Consider the following 12,984-nt stretch of genomic DNA (forward strand, 5'->3'; position numbering starts at 1 on the left):
ATCCACTGCATTGCGCTGAATGAAAGAAGTGATGGATTGCTGTATGAACATGTAATCCTCAGGTTTTAAGGCGTTTTACATCCAGAAAGTTCATCTTTTGGCTTGAATTCATGTTTTTTCTTTTGTTTTATCTTTAAAATAATAACATATATGAAGAGTTTCTGCTCTGATGACACTTACAAATGGCTTGAAGCTTCACAAACATTTGTTTGTAAAATACTTCTCCTGTATCATATACTTGCACTTCATTAAATAAATAAAGTAAAATCCTATTTGCATGATACTCAACTCTGCCAAGACTCCATTAGGAAACAGCCAGTCCATAAGCTATATTTATATCTAGCAGAGGACAATTTAACAGTTTTTAGATCAACTTTCCAAGGTAATAATTTTCATCATCTTGCATTATATTTAGATTGATTATATTTATTGTTCAGGGATTTGGTCAGACAAAGAAAAAACAAGACTACAAATTGAAACTTGTGCGGTTAGAATAAAAGTAAAATCAACAAAGCTCATTAAGTTGGAGAGCCTGTTTCTACCTGAGTGATTAATGAGGTCAACACTCCTGAAGCTGCTTAACGAACCTCATCGAAAAGATACAAAAATAGTCAGCTGGAGTGAAAATAGTGAGAAAGGAGTGAAAATACAAAGAAACATCCCTTAATTTATTTATTCTTCTTCTTGTAGGAGTTTTTAATTAAATTACTGTCACATTTTTCTACTTCATGCAGAAAATATTAGTTTTATTCTTGTAATTTAAAAAATCCAAGACTTTTATATTCTATTGTAGTAGAGCTGAAATGATTAATCGTGATTAATCAAGTCTTTAAATCATTGTCAGCAAATTTTGTTATCGATTGAGGAAAGAAAAAGGCCATTGCTGAAAGAACAACTTATTCATAGGCAATAAAATATTTATTTTATCATTTAAAATAAAGCTTTAATGGGTCATTTAAAAATCAGGAGATTTCCTAATTGACTATTTGATTAATTGATTAATCATTTGGACAATCAATGACTAAAAGTCTGGTTGACCTGGATTCAAAGTCCAAACAAATAGAACTCCAAGAATCACATCGGTGGAAAAAAATCAATTTTTTCCAAAATTTAAATCGTCCAAAACCAAAAAGTTAGATTAATTGATAGGATCAATTACCGCCCAGGCTGTTCTGATCAGTGTTTACCTTCCTCGCGACATTTCTCCCGCCACAGCAGGTTGTCTTCCGCCAGGATCCTCCAGTACCTGCAGGTCTGCGCCGCCTGCAGCAGGTCCCTGGGGGCCAGGAACGTCAGCACGTACAGGGCGAGCTGCGCACAGGAAACACTCCGTTAAAACGCCGAGCTCCGTTAAAACGCAGGCAGGTGGAGTGTCCGGCTTTACCTCCTTGGGGAGCAGAGATATGAAGTCTCTCTGGAACTGCGGCTCGATCACCTGCATCATGTGCTTCACCTGGCTGGTCTCGCACCGGTCGATCAGCTCGTCCAGGGCCAGCAGCCGCTCCGGGCCGCTCCACGTCTGCAGAAACACAAGAACCAGGACAGGAAGGAGCATTACACCGTATATTCCGAACTATAGAGCGCACCATACTATAAACCGCAGCTACAATTTTTGGGGGAAAAAACTGTAAACGTTTATCAGCCGCTCTCGGTTTTCCACAAGGGGGCAGCAGAGGGCGCCGTCCTGATGAAGCTGCTGGGTTTAAGAATGACGCAGGCCTCCGTTTCCATGGTTTCCTACACGGGGTTTACGTGCAGCAGCTCCATTTCCCGCCTGTACCGTCAGATCGACGCACGCAACTTAAAAGCTGCATCAGTCTGAAGAAATTTCCCCCCGTGCTGCTGTTAGCACATGCTAGGCTGACAATTAGCACTTTCTTCTTTGATTTCCAAATTTGACTTCTAATGATTCACTTCCTGCTAAAGTGCCCCCTGGCGGTTGAAGAAAGACACACAGAGACGCCGCAACGGGCTGCAAGCTGCAGAGTGTCGGGAAAAAGTAGCCGCTTTTAGTCCGGAAAGTACGGTATTTCTGAATCACTGAGGCAGGAGACCCATTAAGGTTCAGTGAGGAGAGGTCTGTGGGCTTTATTACATTTTTGGACAAAATCCTCCTGAGATAATCAGATTTTAGTTGCGCGTCTCCTGAGATCATACAGACATTTTGAAAAGAAGAAGTGGAGGCTCCTGCACAACCAACAAGATGCAGTGAGTAGTTTCTGGATGATAAGTTTTGTTTTCTGTGGCGATGAGAAATCAGCGCTGCAGGACAGGAGAGGTGGAGTCTGAAGACCCAGTGAGTCATCCACCATCCGGCACCGGCCCAAACAAAGAAGGGAACGGGCTCGTTGAATCTGAAAGAGCTCGATCATTTCCATTTGGAGACTATTTCTGTTTTCCTCTTTTTTCTACGACGGCGCATTCATAAAATTACACTAATTAAGTTATTATGAAAATAATATTATTAATATTTATACTTTTGTGACTTGATTCTTGCAATATTATGGCTTTTTTCTAATTTTATGAAAATAATGTTTTATTTTTGGTAATTTTATTTGTCATTTTCCTATGGACTCAATTCTCTGTGGTACTTTGTACCAAAGACTGGATGAAACATTTGTAGGGCAGAAATTTCAATATGAATTTTATTTGCTGTTTCGGCTGTTTATTTATTTTACATTTATAAAATACCTTCCAGTTCCAGCGTTACGTTTTTGTAAGAAATAAAATCTATTTGCTCTTTGAGAGTTTGAACTTGAGTTATATGAAACTGTATTTTATAAAACTGGTCTCAAAAAACAACAGTTATCTGTATCATCGTCAGTTTATCATCCGGGGTAATTTATCATCAATAAACCTGCGTGAGTTCCACTTTGGTTGCTAGGTAACGGGGGTTGCTAGGTAACGGGGGTTGCTCGGTAACGGGGGTTGCTAGGTAACGGGGGTTGCTCGGTAACGGGGTTGCCAGGTAACGGGGTTGCCAGGTAACGGTGCCCTGTGAATGTGGCCTTACAGTCCAGAAGTCTTTGAAAGGCTCACAAAAACCCATAAATTTACTGCAATAAAAGTCCAGGTTTGTTTTTGAGGCCGTTTCTGGAGGCTGTAGAAATGGAAGACAAATATATGTGGAAAATGTGAAAAAGCAATTAACTGGTTGCTTTTTGCTTTAAGTGCTCTTTCTGAGTCCGGAGCCGTTTGATGTTCCTCATGTTTCTTTCATCTGAGTGCAGATGAGTTGGTGGTTTATGCGGTTCTTGGCGGCTCCTTTCAGCGGTTGCATCACGACGACTCGGAGGCAGCACTTTATGACGAAGACGCACTCAGAGACACGAATCCATTCAAGACGACGCACAACGTGAAGAAATGTGGATTGTGTTTTGCAGCGCTGCAGGACAGGAGAGGTGGAGTCTGAAGACCGAGTGAGTCATCCACCATCCGGCACCGGCCCAAACAAAGAAGGGAACGGGCTCGGAAAGCTGCAGAACCGCTGATTAGGGCAGCTTTACAAGATTACAAGAGAAACGTGACATAAACAACTAAAGCATGGCTTTCATCCACAGATAATACTGACAGAAAAAAATCTGTCTTATACTAAACTTCCTGTTTATTTATCTGATTCTGCAAATAACAATTAAAATAACAATTAAAAAATGACCACAGTTTTTCCTTTGAACATTTACACCTTTTTTATGCAACATTAAAAATACATTGAGAGGTAAATGAGCACAAAAAATAAAGATTATTCTATAACAAAAACATATTAATTGCAGTAAATAAGATAAAACTGTACATTTTATTTACGTTTTCCATTTAAGATGAAAACATATTTAACTATAAAAGGCTTCAACCAAAACTCATCTAGTGCACAAACATATTTTTAGTTTTATCTGGTTATAATATTGAATAAAAAATGCTTAAGTGTTTAAATAAAAAACAGATTATTTTGATCAATTATCAGAATAATAGACTAATCTATTACTCAGATAAAAAAAGGTGCTATCCTCTTTTTTTTTTACAGAATTTGAATCAGGTGAAGTTAAAACTTTGAAACTTGAGGATTTCTGGTCAGAACATTTTTACTGAAAAAGAAGATTTTTCATCTTAAATGCCAAAATGTGTCACATTTTTTAACTGAATTGGCTTAATTAAATTTCAATGTGTTGTTCTTTCAGAAAATGGTAGTTGTAGGAGTCCATGTAATCCAATTAACAATCAATCAATAACTAAATTAGTTGATATTTCAATAATAAATTAATCACGATTAATCGTTCCAGTCTCACTGATTCTAAACATCTTAGAAAAATAAGCGGTTTTATTGTGATTTAACAGGCTTACCTGGAAGGTGAGAAGCCAGTCCTGCAGCCCAGAGGGAGGCGGGCCGGAGTTGACGCGTCGGCGCTGAGCTGAATGCCCATTGGCTAGCCGCAGGTCGCCAAAGGTCGTGGGCGTGGCCTGAGCCAGACTGGAGGGGCTGCAGGTGAGACCAAGAAATATGAGTGAAATGAGTCCACAGACATCTCCGCATTTAACCAGGATATTATGTGAGAAAGTAACTCATGATTTTAAAGAGGAAGAAAACTAATAAAAGTTCATTTTTCCATGTAAAAATCTGAAAAGTGTGGCTTGAATGTGAATTTTGCTGTTAAATTTGTCTATAGCAAGTAGTTTGGGTACCTCTTGTCTTCACAAGCTTTTGCTAAACTATTACGCAGACACAGTTCAGTCAGATCATTTTTAAGACTTGTAATTGATTATGGTCTTTGACTAGGCCACTGTAAGACATGGATCATTTTGTCCTGCAGGAAGAGGAATATCAACCCAAGTCTTGAATCTTTTGCAGCCTCAGAGATCCTCAACTTCCATGCTCCTGAAAAAGCAAAGTATTCCCTCAGTATGATGCTGCCACTACCATGTTTCACAGTGGTGAGCTCAGGATGACCTGATACCTGGCAGAGATTTAAAAATTATGTTTCCTGTGGCTTCTGAAAGGAATGATTTTCACTGGATGTTTTATTTAGGGGTTTCAGAGTAAAAGAGAGGAATCTGAATGTTTGCCACACTGTTCCCATATTTATTTCACAAACAAATTTAAACCTGAGAATCATTTATCTTGTTTCTCAAACAAATGCTGCTATAATCCCAATAAAACAAACTGAAAGTTGTAGTTTATTGCAACAAAATGTATAAAAGATCAAGAGTTAATATTACTGGCAGCTTTAAGGTGATTATTGTCTGTAAATGGAGGTGATGAAGCGTTTCATCTGGTGTCACTGCAGCTGTGTTACCTCAGGTACCCGTTCCCCTTGCAGTGCTTCTTTCCTGAGGGGAACGGCCGGCCGTCTGGACCGTGATCCAGCTTCCTCTTCATCTGAGGGGAAGAAGAAAAGACACAAAGTCTGTTAGAAAACAACCCAGATAGCCAGAATCTCACACAAACAACCAGAGGTGAAGCTTTTGCTGATCCAATATTTCTATATCATTTAGATTGTTTTACTGCGAATTCACTCTTCTGATTAACGTAATCAAGCCCCAGTCTTTCTTAAGATTGTGCTCATATTTTTACTTTATTTACTCAAGTCAATTAATGTAAAAAACCTTTTTCAAATTAAGATTGAGAAACCTGTTGCCCTCCTCGCCTGTGGGGGCGCTGCAACAAGAACCAAGGAAACGACAGGAACACCTGAGGAAGACGCTGAGTGTAACTTCCTTCTTCATAAAATGCAGACAAAACTGGATCCGCTTCAGATTTTTAGTGCTTTTATCTTTGATAACAATAAAACTCAAGCGATTTCTCCAGCCAGCGCTAAACTCACTTGTTTGTTTTGGTTTTATTCACCCACAAATACATAACAGCTAGCAAGCTAGCTGGCTGGCTAGCTTCTTCTAATTCAAATTCAATTTAACTTTGTTGATCCCAAAGGGAAATTAAATTCTTGCTGTCGGTTTGTAACAGGCTTTACAGTTAATACATTTTAACATTCGTTTAAAGAAAATTTAATAATATTCAATGTTTTGTATGTTTTTAACTATTATCAAAATCCCGTTTGGCATTTCAGCCATATTTAATTTACAACTGTTAAATACATGGCTCTGTAGTTTGTTTCAGGTTATGTTTTGCATTTTATTTAATGTATATGGGCAGAACCTGCTGGACTGATGTGAACCACAAACTTAATTTCTTCTCTTGTTAGAATAAAACCAGTGAAGCTGCTGTGAAGTCGGCCATATTGGATCTGGAACAAACGTATGTAGTGGACAAATAAACATGCTTTAACAGCAGAACCTGTCTGACATTTTTGGATGACATAGACCCAACGTCCTTGTGGAGAATCATTAAGCGGTAAATTTTAGCAGCTACATCCCTGGTGGAAGAAACAGAACATGTTCCTGTAAACATTTGTGGGTTTCTGGGTCGTCACTGGTATCATAAAAAACCCCTCAGAGCAGCTGCAGCCAAGTCCAGAGGTAACAAGGAGATGCAGATAAACGTTTTCTTCTGGAAACTCCCACAGTGAGAGGGGAACACACAGACGCAGCGACCCGGAGGTCCGATCCAGCCTCCCTCCTCCGCCTCGCTCTCCTTCAGCCAGTGAATGAATGCAGGAATGCAGAAAATCGGAGGAATGTCGCCGGTGCAGGCTGCTTTAAAATAGAGCGCAGCGAGCCAACACACACCAACCTGTGTGTGATTCCCTATGAAATCTAATTCAGAATCTGCTTTCTATTCCTCGACTCTTCAGCTTTCACCAACAGATGTCACATCTGTTGGTGGCAATTCTGCTGAAAAAAAACACCAACAACAAAAAAAAACCTTGACTTTGTGGTAAAAGCCAAAAGAATGTGTTTCCTGTTAGAACCAGAATAACTCAGTCCTGATGTTTTAACTGACGCTGCAGCAGAGTCTGCCATTATCAGTGACCTCGCAACAAACCCATTCAAGGATCCCAATGTTCCCAGTAGGAAGATATAACGATTCTAACGATTAGAAAAGCCACATTTTGCTTCAGTTTTGCAGATTAGTGCTCCTTTTTTGTTTTATTTAGAGATAAATTGATCAGGCTTTTCCTTATGATGCAGAATTTTGGTTTTCTGTGTGAAATACAGTATTGTATTGTCCAGTATTTGTAGATTTTTCTGTGGAAAATTGTATTCAAGCATATCTAAAATATTTGTTGAAATACCTGGGCTCAACGATGCTAAGCTGCACTGATTAGAGTGGACAAAAAAGCTTTAGCTCTAACATGGTTCCCACATTTCGTATTTATGCATTTTGAGTTATATCTGGTGCTTGAACTATTATAATAGTCAGTTATAAATGTTTTAAGTATCTGTGAAAAGTGTATCAAAGAGAACTCTGTGTTGATTTGACACAGTTTAGCCTGAGGTTCACGTGGAATGAACCCATAATGTTGTTAGCTACCTTGTTAGCTACCTTTAGCATCTAGATATTAAGCTGGCTAGCTACCTATAACATCTACCTATGTATCTATGTTTATAGCTAGCTAGGTAGCTCTATCTATCTCCCTAGCTACAGATAAATATCTGTATATCTCGCTAACTAGCTAGGTAGCTAAATATCTAGCTCGGTATCTTTATCTACCTCGCTAGCTACTGATATTTGTATATCTAGCTAGCTATAGCATCTAGGTATTTAGCTAGCTAGCTATAATTTTTATTTATCTACCTATCTATTTTAAAGCTAGCTAAACATCTGTATCCATCTAGCTAGCTAGTTAGCTATCTAGATATCTACCTGGCTAGCCGTTCAGCTAGCTAGTAGATATTTACATCAATCTAAATTATGTTGGTTTGAAGATACAACATTGGAAAACACTAAATGAATCTGTCTATTATTTTACTTCATATTTTTACATTTTGGTTGATTTAAAACGTTGCAGCCACCTTCCATGTGTAGCATTCCTCCCAGAGGTGTTAAATATTATTGAGCTCAGCTGTTTTATGGGGCAAATATTGCTAAATAACTCCTTTAGAAACAGATTTGGTTTGTAATATCTCTAAGGAATAATTCACTTCCCAGACGATTGATATTAGGAATCCATTTTAAGCTGAAATTAAATTCGACTGCAGCTGATTTAATGTGTTTTCAGAGCAATAAGTCTCATTGAAACACGTTGTTTTTAGAGTGAAATAATGGAGGCCTTTTGGTTTCAGGTCATTATTTCAGAGTTCTTGCTGTGAAAATCAACAGTGGTTAAAATACAGAGTTTTGATGCTTTGTCCTGCATACAGGATCTAATCCATGCAGATTACAGCAGTTATAATCTGCAAAATCCCTTCTCCTGAGAGCAAAATTTATATTTTTAAGGCTTTAATCTTTTTTTATGCAGCTGAAAACAATGCAGATTTTTAGTTGAATTCAGACTTTAATGAACAAAAACAAAAGGTTCTCTGGTTCTTCATCTCCTTGTCCAGGTTCATTTCATCCTCAGGCTTTATTTGTGCTTGTGAGAGTCGACAGTGAGCTGATCTATTTTATTTACATTTCCACAGAAGAATCTGGTGGTTTGCAAATTTACTGATGTCTATCGGCAATGGCCCAATACGCCAACATAATCACATAAAACCAGTTTGCCAAGTAGTTTGTTTATGTTTGATTGGTTTTCTTTTCTAAGATACAGCAAATCAGGATATCATTGGAATATCAGGGCCATTCGAAAAAAAGGGGAGTAGTAAATCTATCCCAAAAAACTCTGAAATTTTGAGATTAATTTCTGAAATTTGCCAGAAAAAAGCCAAAAAAAATAACATAAAAAAAAAAATGTCAGAAATGAAATTTTCAAATGTGAATTAATATCCTATTTTTCTCTAGAAATTTTCTGGGCTTAATCTCAATGTTTATTTATTTATTTATTTTTTCTCACACATTTAGAATTTTTTTGTAAATTTCCCATTTTCTTTCTACAAAATTTCAGAGTTTGACAGAAATGTACTTTTTTTTTCTATCAACAATGTCCCTAATACACCATCATAAAAAATTGCCACATTTTAGAAATATTTATAAAAAGTGACTTTATTGAAGAGTTCTTCAACATGAGGGTTGTGGCCCTTAGGGTGGCTGTGAAAGTACTGGAGTGGGGTCATGTAATTTATATCATTTCATAGATTTAAAGCAGTTTATAAAGTATTTTGTTTACATTTGACTGGCTTTCTGTTCCTAAAATGCAGCTCCGTGAATCGGAACGTGAGCTGATTTTGTCTTAAATCTGAATTTCTGCAGAAGTTTTGTGTTTCCAGGTTTTTAATCTGCTGGTTTGCAACAGCAGAGACAAACAAGCAGCAGATTCCTGTTCATCTCTGTGAGATTTGGCCCAAACAAAGCAGATTACAGACGCTGTTTCCCTCTCAGAGATGTGAGTGACCAAGCAGAGTCAGAAAAATAAACTCTCACCTGTAATAAACAACATTTTTCATTATTTCAAACTGCAGTTTGGAGGCTTGATGACACGTTTACCTGGAAATATCACAATTACAGCAGCTGTGTTTTAGGAATCTTTGTCTTCCAGGAGGGAAAACCTCCGTTTTACAGCTCTAATCCTGCAGATCAAAGCTTTCAGCAAAAGCTGTAAGATGTAAAATGACATTTTAAGATCTTATTCTGCACATGTGAAGTCCTTCATTTAGCAGAATGAGGCGCCAACATGGCAGCGATCCTCCGTTGTTTGCAATTTAAACAAGCAGAGAAGCAGAAACATTGTGTTTTAGTGGAGTAAATCTTAATGTGTGTAGCTGAAAATAAAAAAAACATAAAATATTAAAGTGTAATTGGTCGTAATTTCTCTGAGGTTTGAACAAAACAATGCAAAACGCTGCAGCTGCACTTTGGAGGAATCTTTGAAGCTCAAATTTATACGTTTACTTAAAGTTTTATGGTCTTTTGTTCTGGAAGATTAGCATATTTTTTATTTCTTAAAGAATGTTAATGTGTTTCAAACTTGTTTTATGGATTTTATCCTCCCCTTTCACCAAGAAATTATTTAAAAAAAACTCATTTTGCAAACAAAACCACAACAAAGCAAAATAAACAGCTTTTTGTTTGGAATAAAACTGAATAATTAAGTTATAAAAATACAAAAACAACTATAAAAAGAGAATATTTGTTTATTAACATCTATAGTTGTTTATTATTTTATATTAACATGAAATATTGGATTTTTACAGTATATTGGGTAAAATATTGAGTGCCTTTCATGGGACAAAATGTTATTTTAAGCTTTTACTCAAAATTTAAAGACAAAAGTGTTTTTTGGTGGATTTTTCTAGTAGTTTTTAACAACAGATCTTCACCTCAGTCATTTGAATCTTAATGATTTGACATTTTCATATAAGCTGTAAAGACATGTTAATAGTGATAAGGTCAATGTTTAGACCAATAAAAGCAAATTTCAGCCTGACTGCATTTTCATAACAAACTGAAGCAAAAATGTTCATTTTAAATGTTGAATTATTGTAATTTATAGGCACAAAAGATAAATAATCATAAAATGCATGAAATTATCCCAGAGATTTGACCTGATCAGGCTCCTATGAAGCCATAATCACCAATAGTCCTGCAATCTGAAGCTGTGGTGATGATCGATCTCTGTTTTCTGACGACATCAGGAACTATATTGATTCATTGAAACTGATTGGATCATTTCAGACGGAGAAACCAGCCGCTGATCATCAATGATCAATCACGACTCAGACCACCGGACCTCTCTCTCCTGGTTCCGCAGTGGTCCGCACGCGCACGCGCCGCGCCACGCGCACGCGCCCCGCTGTCAGAAGCAGAAACGCCTCGTCATCCCGCCCGGTGCACGAGCCCTCCGAGCAACCAGCCGATCAATAACCGATACTCGCCTTGTAGAAGAGCTTCAGGGTGCCGTAGAAACCCATGGCCGCAGAACCGCTCCGAACCGCCGGCAAACACGCAGAAATTCACGCAGAGACACGCAGATCCAGACGCTTCACTGATCCATCGGAGCGATCGCGGATCGATAAAAGTATCCACGCAGAGCTGGAGCTGCGGCCGCTGCGGGATCCACGGACGGAACCTCTCTGTCTCTCTGTCTCTCTGTCTCTGTCCCGGTTCCGGATCTGTGAGGCTCAGCCTCCCGCACGAACACGCAGGGACAAGCCTCTCTGCGCCGCCCGCCCGCCTGCGTGCTGCCGAGGGGTGGAGCCGCGCGCGCGGGGGCGCGTGCGTGTGCGCGTGCGTGAGTGCGCGTGTGATGCGGGGTGATTCTTGTGCAGTGATCGATAAATCGTAAAAACGGACGTTTATATTTCGATTACGTCACTTTTTGGTCTCAACATTTGTTTCATTCTCATCAAATGTTTTAATTTTAGATTTTATAAACTTAATACAAAAACTGGAAAAGATTTTTAAAATCTGACACAAAATTTTTTGGAAAACAAATTATTAAGAAAAGTAAAATAATTCTGGGATTAACCTCAAAATTTGGAACTCAAGAAAATTTCTGAGTTTGAAAAGTTCAACAAATTTAAGTTTCAGAAATTTCTGGATTTGAAAAGTTTAAACTTTGTAAGAAAATTTTCTGGAAAAAATCAGAAAGTTTTTGATTAAAACCGAAGATCCGTCCATTTTCTCACACTCTGGTCCCCAGCGGGTCAGGAGGTCGCTGGTTCCCTTCTCCAGGCCTTTCGGGTCAGAGGTCACCCAGAACTGTATTGCTGTCCCAGCAATACAGAATTTCTAGATTTTTTTTTAAGTTAAACTGTCAGAAATGTTGAGATTAATGTAAGAAATATCCCTTTATTTCTAGAAATTTCTGAAATCAGTTAAAACATTCTGAGGTTTTCCTAGCTAATTTTTGACAGCTAAAAAAACAGCAGAAAAAACAAAATTCCCTTTTTTTCCCCTGCTAATTCTTGTTGCAGCGCCACCACAGCGAGGAGGAATGGCTGCAGATTTGTTCCCTAATAAAACCTTAAGAGAGAATAAGAGTATTTTTATTTCAAGTAGTAGCGACTTTTTTTTATATTAAAGAAATAAATCAACTCCTTTCAGTTGATAAAATTGGGTCTTATTCAATTAAGTTATTAATACTTTAAAGCATTAAGTCAAACTCAGACCAAGTATCTGATCTAGTTCTGTTCTTGAAATGAGACAAAACTAACTTACAAGAAGCTTTTCCAGTAAAACGTAGGAGCTTGACTGAAAAGTCAATTATTCCTTAAAATGAATTAAGGAATAATCTTCTGGATTCTCTGGAAGTTATGGGGAAAATGTTGTTATAAGTGGGCTCATACTTTTCATCAATATTAAATAATTATTGATTAAAACAAGCTCTTATCTGTTGATGAAAGGTCGTTTAGTCTTATTTCCAGTGAGATATTTGCAGTAAATTGGACCAAAGCCTCCAGCTTCAGCAGAAAGGTTGAACCAACAGCTTTAACTGCAGAGCCATAAATTAACCAAGCAGTCTGAGTGACACCCAGCAGGGGGCGGAGGGGCAGTGAGGGGTAATTCAGGAGGTCAAACCTCCAGGTCGGCCTGCAGAGACTAAACATCAGCCTCACCTGTTCGGCCCGTCGTGTTTCTGCGTTTCGACCCGCAGAGCGCCGGAGCAAAACATGGCGGCGGTTCAGGCTGAGGCCTCCACATCCACCTGCACTGCAGCACAAAATGGAGGCAGCAACCAAAACAAACACAAAATATCACCAAGCATCTCTGGTCCAGATGTTTTACTACAGTTTAACAAGACAAAACTAACTGACAAGGAACATTTCAGCCGATAAATCCCTAATATTGATTTTAAAAACGTTCTAAACAGGTTTTGGGAGATAATAGAAAAGTTTGGAGACAAGATGTCAATTTGCACCATTCACATGTTATTTATAATGCTTTACTTAAACTAGATTTAGATAAAACAACCAGATCAATAAGACCTTCATCCCTGGACATGACAGTCTTCCTCAGTCATTTGAATTTCAACATTATGATTTAAGCTGTAAAGACAT

The 12,984-nt window shown here is 38.2% G+C and overlaps 1 pseudogene; it reads right to left on the minus strand.

The window, feature by feature from the left end:
- LOC129376470 (F-box/WD repeat-containing protein 7-like) overlaps positions 1–12,599 on the minus strand; it is a 24,779-nt pseudogene extending 12,180 nt beyond the window's left edge.
- Between the last annotated feature and the right edge of the window lie 385 nt (positions 12,600–12,984).

The sequence above is a fragment of the Poeciliopsis prolifica genome, unplaced genomic scaffold (assembly GCF_027474105.1).
Source record: "Poeciliopsis prolifica strain line A6 unplaced genomic scaffold, Auburn_PproV2 SCAFFOLD044, whole genome shotgun sequence".
In the NCBI taxonomy this organism is placed as follows: domain Eukaryota; kingdom Metazoa; phylum Chordata; class Actinopteri; order Cyprinodontiformes; family Poeciliidae; genus Poeciliopsis; species Poeciliopsis prolifica.